This window comes from Amblyomma americanum, chromosome 1 (assembly GCF_052857255.1).
Source record: "Amblyomma americanum isolate KBUSLIRL-KWMA chromosome 1, ASM5285725v1, whole genome shotgun sequence".
Taxonomy (NCBI): Eukaryota; Metazoa; Arthropoda; class Arachnida; order Ixodida; family Ixodidae; genus Amblyomma; species Amblyomma americanum.
In genome coordinates this window covers 314,481,229-314,491,345 of record NC_135497.1, presented here as the reverse complement: position 1 = coordinate 314,491,345, position 10,117 = coordinate 314,481,229, and the positions used below count along the sequence as shown (strand labels likewise).

Here is a 10,117-nt window from a genome sequence, read left to right as displayed (position 1 = left end):
TTGGCGCCGAAGTAATTAGTGTGTAGTTAACAAATATGCAATAATCTGAGACCACAGCATGTTGTTTGAGCAGTGCGTGCGCAGTTTTTTCCTCCTCTTCATCATCATCAGCCTCACTACACCCACAGGGCAAAATCCTCTCCCATGTCTTTCCAATTAACGCTGTCCAATTAACCCTCCTATGTGGTGTCAAATGCAAGTCTTTAGAGTGCGACTGCCCGTCACATATGCTTTTGAGGATATCTCGAAGCATACATGCAGACCTCACGACAGCACACAATGCACTGAAGGACATATACTTGCGTTGTTGCCGCCGATGTATGCATCTGAGTGCAAGAGTCCGCAGCTGCCCTGAATAACTAGCGTCCTTTCTTTCTCTCCCAAGGATCAGATTTCTACCGTACGCATGCGAGCAATGAGACGCCACAGCACGCAAAGCAGCAGAGGGCACTCGCCTTCCTTGATCCATGGACGGCCTTGGCACAATGATTGCCAGCGGGCCGGTTCTGGCGGCGACCAGTTCATGTGAGCATGATCCACCTTCCTGTCAGGAGTGAATTTTCTGGCAGCGAACAGACTCTCCGAGCGCAGCAATTTGAAAAAGCGCAATGATAATTTAAAGATGTATAGACACCTAATTTTGGTGGCATGTTTTCTTCCCAACAATGATTCAGAAGACACTACTATGAATGAATCATCATGTGGTGTATGCCTGGGACCTATAAATAATTTATAATGGAATTTTTCTGTCATGCTGTCTCAGTTTCAACAGCCGAGTGAAGCCTGTGACATCAGAGAGGTTATATGTAACGTGAAGCAAGGAAAAAATGCGATATAATTGCTGCTTGATCGTTTTAATTCAGTACAATGTTGAAGCCAGCCTTTCTCAATAGTCGGAAGGACAAATGTAGCAGCACCAATTATATTGCAGTTTTTCATGCCTCGCATGACCTATAAGCTCACTTTGACGTCATAGTCCCCATTCAGCTCTTGAAACTGAAGCACTGCGAGAAAGAAATTCGATTATAAATTATTTAGTAGTCATGGGAGAATCTTCATCATCATCAGCCTGATTACACCCACTGCAGGGTGAAGGCCTCTCCCATGTATCTCCAATTAACCATGTCTTGCCAGCTGCGCCCACCTTATGCCTGCAAACTTCTTAATTTCATACGCCCACCTAACCTTCTGCCGCCCCCTGCTATGCTTTCTTTCTCTTGGAATCCCTTAAGGACCAACAGCTATCTTACCTTCGCATTACATTCCCCGCTAAAGCCAATTTCTTCCTCTTGATTTTGGCTAGGATGTCATTAACCCGCGTGTGTTCCCTCAACCAATCTTCCTGCTTCCGGTCTCTTAAAGGAGTATAGACACCTAATTTTGGTGGCATGTTTTCTTTTCTTCAATGATGCAGAAGACGCTACTATGCATGAATCACCATGTGATGTTTGCCTACAACCGCTAAATAATTTATAAGTTTTTTGCTGTCATGCTGTTTCAGTTTTGGAACAGCCGAACGATGGCTCTGACGTCAAAGAGGGCTTTTCCTTCACGTGAGCCATGAAAAAGTGTCCATAGAATCGCTGCTTCATTGTTTTAATTTACTGCAGTGTTGAAATCAGCCTTCCTCAATTGCTGGAATGACAACAAATGTGCAAGCAGCGATTATATTGCTGTTTTTTTATGTCTCGTGACGTGTAAGCACACATTGACGTCACTGTCCTTGTTCAAGTGTTGAAGCCGAAACTGGACGAAAAAGAAATGCTATTATAAATTATTAAGCAGTCGTAAGAGATTACTAGCTGCTACTCCATGTATAATAATGCCTTACGCATCATTACAAACAAGAAAACACGCACCCAAACGGTAGGTGTTATACTGCTTTAACGTTACGGCTATGATTTTTCTTTCCGTGGCTCACTGCGTTGTCCTCAGCTTAAGCTGAACCCTTTTTTTTAGCCTACACGTTTCTGCCCCATAGGTGGGTACTGGTAAGATACAGCTGTTGTACACATTGGTAAACTGCCATTCATGACCTGAGAGACCCTGCCATATGCGCTCCATCGCAATCTTATCCTTCTAGTTATTCCCTCATGATCCGGATCAGTTGCCACTATTGATACCTGTTTTAAATAGACGTATTCCTTTACCTTTTCCCTTACCTCACTACCAATTGTGAACTGCTGTTCTCTTGCTAGACTTGAGAATAGGAGAATGCCACAAGGTAATCCATGTATGATAATGCCTGATGCCTCATTAGAAAGCAAAAACACACACCCAAAAGATGGGTGTTTATACTCCTTTAAAGCTAGTTGGTGCATTACAGAATGTGAGTCACCAGTGTTACGAGTCAAACCCTTTAACATAATATTTTGATCTGTTGATTGAAATCAAGTTTTTTTGTGTTCTAGTTAATGGTATTTTATTATTTCTTTGCTCCTTATTTGGAAAAATTATTTCTCGGGACTCTGACCAGGCTCAAGAAGTGTAATGTGATAGTAAACTGAATATGTTTGAAAATCCTCTGAAGTTGCCCTTTAATTTACCTTGTACATTAGTCTTTTGTAGCAAATGTGAACACTTTTCATACTTCGCAGTCTTCCACTAGCATGGATCCTGCTGCATCACAGAACCCGGATATTTTGCTGAGGTCAGCAGCCAGGTATGAAGGTGTCGCATATTTAGAATGTAAGACAAGTGGGCTTTGATGCCCCATCGGCCAGTGCTGATAAAGGAGCAAAACACAAACGGAAGACGAGGCTGAAAAAGTTCAGTTTGGTGCTCAGGAACACTTGGCTGCCGGGGTGCGCCGTGCTAACAAAGATTGTGGCCGTCCACTATTCTTGTTTGATTTGCGTCTTTACACCTGTAGAGGGGCTGGGTGCGCAGTGCTAACAAGAAGTGTCGACTGCCACAATCTTTGCTAGTACAGCGCACCTCGGTAGCCAAGCGTTTCTGTGCGCGAAACTGAACTTTGTCAGCCTCGTCTTCCGCCTGTGTTTTGCTCCTTCTTCAGCACGGGGCGCTGGGGCATCAAAGCCCAATTGTCGATCTTGCAAGAATGATTTTGTAAGCATGAAATGCTTTTAGCTCTCATCCTTGATAAATGCAGGCAAACAATCTAGAAACTGGAAACATGGGAATGAGCATCTCTGCACACCTCTCGGAAATGGGAATTTTTCTGTCCGAATGATATGAACCACAAAAAAAATTGCCTGCAGATCAGCCCTAGGCACAATTTTAACCTTTGGCAGCTCAGAGCAGCTTTGCTTAGCGATGGCTTTGTGGTCGAAATGCAGTTTTTGTTTGTGTTCTAGTTGTTGACGTTTCATTATTTTGCAGAATTATTTCTTGCAACTGAGACAAGGTTCAAGAAGTGTAATGTGATAGTAAACTCAAAGTGCTTTAATATCCCCTGGAGATGCCAATTAAAGGAACACTGAGGAGAAATTGAGGTTGCCTTGTATCGATAGAATATAAGCTCCTGATCACAAGAACGCCACTCCTACTGAAAAACAAAGCTCTTGTAAAGTAGAAAATAGCAAGAACCAAAATACAGGTATCGCCGCCACAGGGCAATCTAGCAAGTACAAGCGTGATGACGTCATTGGAAAAGAGACGCCACCTTGGAGGAATTTTCCTTCCGACATGAAGCTGCGAATATGAGGCTGACAAAGGAAGGTTGCGCGGGTCAATATTGAAGTAAGTTTTGTTTTAAAACCGATAGTGCACTTTTATAACACAAGGAAGACAGACAAAAGACAACCTGAATGTTGGAAGCAAAGAAAGCCGATGCTTGTTATGGCGCTTCGCGTCTATGAGCTTTGTGTGCCTCATGGTTTTGTTTTTGACGCGTCTCGATTTACAAGCGCCGAACAGCAGAGGAACTCCAAGTGCCGCTTCAAGTGCTAGTTAACCTTTGAAGGAGCCTATTAAGGCTGGTCAGATGATTGCCGCGGTCGATGAAAAACCATGATGGAACCATGGTCGGTGATCGTACAAGGCAGTGCGTAGTACAAAGAGCACTGGTGTCTTCGCACACTCGCCCAGCGAAACATTCCTTGCTCTGCCAGTCAACTTCAAACTACTTAACGAAAATTCTTTGTTAGAGACGGGAGACAGGGTACGAGGCAGTTAAGAAAAATATGCCGATGGCCTAGCTCTGTTAGGCCAGCATATACGTAGCGAAAGCGCGGAGACTTCTGCATCGGAAGAGTGCGCTCACTAGATGCGCCTTTATTCATGGTTAAATCTTGAGCCGTCGTGGCGGAGTGGTAGAGTCCGCCTCAAACTACAATTGCCCTTGTTCGATTCCGAGCCTCGGCAAAGGTTTTTTTTTTTATTCAGTGAGTGGGCGGGGGGTTTCAGTGGCGTGCATAGATGCCGCCACCGAATACGTTGGTTAGCGGATAAGCGCAGGCTCTGTTAAAGGGGCAGTTAGGAGAACTCTATCAAATTATTTTTGTTAGCAAAATCTGATAGTTCGGCATTTCAAGGCTTTGTTGCCGCCTGTTCGGGAGTGAAAGGTGCATTTATTTCAAAGAAATTTGGATTCAAAGTTGAAAAAGTTGTTCTCGCTACTCCGATTCATACTCGGGAACTTTATGACATCACGGCGCACTCTTATGACGTTACAGAACGCAGTGACGTGAAACGTGACGTAAGCGCTGACGTGATTTCTCGCGGCTAGTGGTGTGGTCTAGCAGCCGAAATGAAAGCTACTGCCGCCGCATGTTGAAGGCATCTATCGGGGGTTGCTACCGTCGCTTCGTTGACGTTTGCACCGGCGTCTTGCCTGCGTTATGATCGATCGATCCTGTTCCCGAATCTGACGACGAAGTTCTCGCAAAAACTCCGGCCTGCATTTCAGCGACCTCAGCCCCACAGAGCGTGCGATGCTTTTGAGGGAGCACGGTTAGGTTAGGTGCCGGCGGGTTGTTTCCCCCTTCTGCCATGAGCAGCTGTTGCAAATAAAATATAACCCCAGTGAGGGGAGTCGCAAGGGGCCAAGACAACGTCGGTGAGTCGCGCCCATTGGAGGCTGGCCGGGGCTTAGGAGCGAACGGATTGCGATTCTTTGAACGGCGCGGTTGCACGGTGCAGCAGGCGGCATCGAGGTCTCCCACGGTTGCAAGGGCCAGGTTATTTATTTTATTTTTTTTGCAAAAAAAAACGGATGAGTACTCAAGGGCGCTTGCGTTTAAAGTTGGCGGCTCGAAAGTAAAGCCCACGCTTAAACGGCTTACGCGCGTTTCCGGCGGTACGGGGTCCACTGGATCGGGCTCTCTCGCCCACTTGCATGTACATTCAGATGTGTGCTGTGAATGGATTAAATTAGCCGAGAGCTCGAAAAGAACAGCTGCGTCCAACTGCCGAAGCTATTGAATGACGTCACAACACGTACCTCGCCGCAGAACTGAATTGGTCTGGCCGGGCCGGCGGCGGCTGGCGCACCCTTCGCAAAATAGAGACATGCTTAAAGTCTCCGCCAGTGCGGTCAGAGCGCCAAAACCGTCGAACGCGTCGGCGGTCAAGAACAGTTGGAGCATAGAGGGTCTCGGTTTGGCCGACGTGACGTCGCCATGCAGCGCGCGCGCGTATTACTCCGGAGTGTAAACGCACCTTAACAGAGTCTGCGCTTAACCGCTAACCAATGTATTAAGTGGCGGCACCTATGGTAGCCACTGAAACCCCCCGCCCACTCACTGAATAAAAAAAGAAACCTGTGCCGAGGCTCGGAATCGAACCAGAGCCTTTGTAGTTTGAGGGGGAGACTCTACCACTCCGCCACGACGGCTCATGATTTAACCATGGATGAAGGCGCATCTAGTGAATGCACTCTTCCGATGCAGAAGTCTCCGCGCTTTCGCTACGTATATCCTGGCCTAACACAGCTAGGCCATCAACAATTTTTTTTAACTGCCTTGTACCTTGTCTCCCGTCCCTGATAAACAATTTCCGTTAAGTAGTTTGAAGTTGACTGGCACAGCCAAGAATGTTTTGCCGGTCGAGCGTGTGAAGACACAAGTGCTCTTTATACTGCGAACTGCCTTGTACGATCACCGACCATCGTGCCATCATAGTTTTTCATCGACCGTGGCGATCATTTGACCAGCCTTAACAGGCTCCTTCAAAGGTTAACTAGCACTTGAAGCGGCACTTGGAGTTCCTCTGCTGTTCGGCACTTGTAAATCGAGGTGCGTCAAAAACAAAACGACGGGGCAGGCAAAGCTCATAGACTCGAAGCGCCATAACAAATCGAAACTGTCCTGGCTGCCTGTGGCGCCGCCAAGCATTGGTTTTCTTTGCTTCCAACATTCAGGTTGTCTTTTGTCTGTCTTCCAGGTGTGATAAAAGTGCGCTATCGGTTTTAAAACAAAACTTACTTCAATATTCAACTGCGCAAACTTCTTTTGTCCGCCTCAGAGATTTCCAGCTTCTGTGTAAAAAGGAACATTCCTCCAAGGTGGCGTCTCTTGTCCAATGACGTCATCAGGCTCGTACTTGCGAGATTGCCCTGTGGCGGCGATACCTGTATTTTGGTCCTTGCTATTTTCTACCTTACAAGAGCTTCGTTTTCAGTAAGAGTGGCGTTTTTGTGATCAGGAGCTTGTATTCTATCGATACAAGGCAACCTCAATTTCTCCTCAGTGTCCCTTTAATGCGCGTTTATAGCCTGGCGTAACGCATGCGCGCGCACTGCACATTAACGTCACGTCGGCCAAAGCGAGACCCTCTATACTGCAACTGCGCTTGACCGGTGACGCGACTCCCCGCACTAGGGTTATGATATTTAATTTGCAACGGTTGCTCATGGCAGAAGGGGGAACAACCCGCCGGCGCCTAACCTAACCGTGCTCCCTCAAAAGCATCGCACGCTCTGTGGGACTGAGGTCACTGAAATGCAGGCCGGAGTTTTTGCGAGAACTTTGTCATCGGGCTCGGGAACGGGATTCATCGTAACGCCGGCAAGACGTTGGTAGTGCAAACGTAAATGAAGCAATGGTAGCTACCCGCAATAGATGTCTCAACGTGTGGCGGCGGTAGCTTTCATTTTGGCTGCTTCTAGACCGCACCGCTAGCCGCGAGAAATCACGGAGTCTGCGTTTACGTCATGTTTCACGTCACTGCGTCCTGTAACGTCATAAGAGTGCGCCGTGATGACATAAGAGTTCCCGAGTTTGAATCGGAGTGGCGGGAAAAACTTTTTCAACTTCGAATCCAAATTTCTTTGAAATAAATGCATCTTTCGCTCTCGGACAAGTGGCAACAAAGCCATGAAATGCTTAACTATCAGATTTTGCTTACAAAAGAAGTTTGATTGAGTTCTCTTCACTGTCCCTTTATTGTACCATGTACAGTCTTGGTCAAAAGTGTTAAGGCTACAGCATTCAGCTGCAGTGAAATCAATGTTCCTAGAATAATTCTTGTAGCGGATCATTCAAAACTGTAGTCAAGCAGGAAGCTTCTGTATCGCAAGAAGAAACCTGCTAGCATTTCAAAATCACTCGGTCTTTAATATTGCCGTAATGGCTCTCTTATGCGGCTGAAGCGAAAAGCCTTTGGCCTTAAGACTTCGCCGACACTGTACATTACTCTTGTTGCAAATGCGAACACTTTGCACACTTTCCAGGCTTCCACTAGCATGAGTCCTGCTGCACCACGGAATCCAGGTGTTCTTGCTGCGGTCAATGGCCAGGTACGATGGCTTCTCATATTTAGAACTAGTTTGTAAGCTTGAAATGCTTTTAGCTCTCGTTCTTGGTAACTGCATCAAAGAATCTAGAAACTGTGGAAACGTATAGGGCTGAGGATCAGTGCACACCTCTCGGACACGTGAAATTTTCTATCCAAATGGCATGGAGCGGAAAAAATTGCCTGGACCGGAGCCCCAGGCACAATTTGAACCTGTGACAGCTCAGGGCAGCTTTGCTTAATGAACGCTTAGATCACTAGACCATGACCACAACCTTTCATGTTCTAATTAGCACAGCCTCTTGTGCTAAGATTTAATTGCTGTGTTTTAAATATTCATAATCTTGCATCTGTTAGTTCTGTGCTTCCGAATATTTGGCAGCATTACTGTTGCCAGGGTGCAGTGGAGCCTGAAGTAGAGATAAAAAGGCTCATCTATGTTGTCAAAGGCAGCTTATATGATTGCACATAAACGTGACCTGGTGGCCCATCGCGCTGCTCACTCCGAAGGAGAGAGCGATGTGTCATGTTTTATCATTAGTAGCGTTTGCAAGGAAAACTGCCATTTTCGTAATGTTACATATAGGAGTCCTGAGGAATAGGATTTTAGCAGTTTTAAAGTGGCAAATATTAACTCTCTCCCCAATATGTTATAGGGCTTTATACAAAGCATATTTGCAGCTGTTTTATTGCAGGTCCACCTCGGGAGCGGAAATTGTCAGTGCAGAGCGGTGGCGCTGGCTTCTTTCCCAAGGTCGAGACTTCCTGTTTTGCAAGGACGCCACAAAACTTTTGTGGGGTTCCCCACAAAAGTGACGCTCCTTCCTGGTGATGCTCCTTCCCCGAAGAGCCTTAGGGGAAAGAGCGTTCAGGGAAGGAGCATCACCGGCTCAGTATGCCGGCAATTCCTTAAGGCTGGTGCCATGCAGAAGCCTCGGATAAGCCCAGAAAAACTAGCAGCTGTGGGCAGTAAGCCTCTTTTATTTAGGCACATTTCCTGACTGACAAAGGCATTTGTTTATTTAAGTGTGCATGACTTAAATACCTTTATTTTACAGCACCTGCATGTCTTCAATTTTGTCATGATTAATACTCTTTCAGATGCATTTGATGCATACATCAAAGCTGCACAAGCTGCCGAGGATGAGAAAATGCGCAGACCAGTTGAATTGCTACCTGGCGGTCATGCTGAGGGACATCAAGTAATCATCGCCTGCACCTGCCCCTGTAGTGAATGACTGTAGTCAGATAAAAATGATAAAATAAACGCAGCAAGAAAAATTATTTCATTGACTGCAGCCTAGTACTTAGTGCTGGGATGCAGCATTTGCTGCACTGAAGGGTTGCAAGCTCATTCAGGTAGCCTACATATTCAGAGCTATTAACTGAGCACCAGAGTACGTGTTGCAAGGCCATTGTATCCCCATGTCGAGGCCCTCGTATCTGTACGAAGGTTACGTGGCCCTCGTATATACGAGGGACGGGGGTGACACATATCCAATAGCGTATATATGAGGCACGTATCACCCGTATATATGTGTTTCGCCATCCGTGTTGAGTAACACGTATGCCATACGAGCACGTATACATACGAGCATATATGTGTACACATATCCAATAATTGCGTATATATGAGACACATTTAACACATATATACGAGATTTTTTAATAGGGAGTGCCGTTTACGAATAAGGTTAGAATTCCTTTACCAGATTTATTTCAAGGAAACTACTATTAACCCCGAAACTTATTTGCTGCCACCTCATTTTGTATCCAGAAGGCACAACCACGACTGCAAAATACATGAGATAAAATGCGGTACTAATGTGTTCAAACTTTTTTTTCCCGCATGAATGTTGTAAGCTGCCTCAGCGTATTCTTCAATGCCAGTCCGAAGCAAAGCTCCGAGCACTGTTGTCGAAATTGTGATGTGCACGCATGCTCAGCTGCGGTTTTTCCGCTTTTCCTCTTGTTCTTCCCTGAAGAATTGACTGATGTGAATGCGCTGTTGACACTTTTTTATCATCTGCCATAGATTCTTTCCCATCTTGTACAAAAGGTTATCAAATGCTATAGGATTGATTGTGTATGTATGTATTCCCCCCCTGCAGTTAATCCTTCGTGGCACTGGAGAAATGTAAATAAATAAATAAACAGCTCATGATCTGCTAGGGCTGCAGGATTCCAAGATTGAGTAAAGCAGTGGGAGGCCCTGAGCCAGGTAGAATAGTGAAATTTGGCTAGTAGCAGACAGGGATCATGCAGCTTGTGGAGGGCAGGAAAATTGGAGACTTATGGAAGAGGCTGTAGACTCAAGTGCACCATCTGGGCTGGTGATGCAATGTGTAAGGCCCTTCGCTTCTAGGCAAAACCTGGTTTCTTCTTACTGTTTCACTCCAAAAAAAATTCTGTGCAAATGTCT

General features: G+C 45.9%; 1 long non-coding RNA gene across 1 annotated transcript; it reads left to right on the top strand.

The window, feature by feature from the left end:
* Window positions 1-2,609: 2,609 nt before the first annotated feature.
* Window positions 2,610-8,925, top strand: LOC144098735 (uncharacterized). The gene is made up of 3 exons (XR_013307234.1): window positions 2,610-2,662; window positions 7,634-7,699; window positions 8,797-8,925. It is a non-coding gene; the product is annotated as an uncharacterized LOC144098735 (long non-coding RNA).
* The last annotated feature ends 1,192 nt before the right edge of the window (window positions 8,926-10,117 follow it).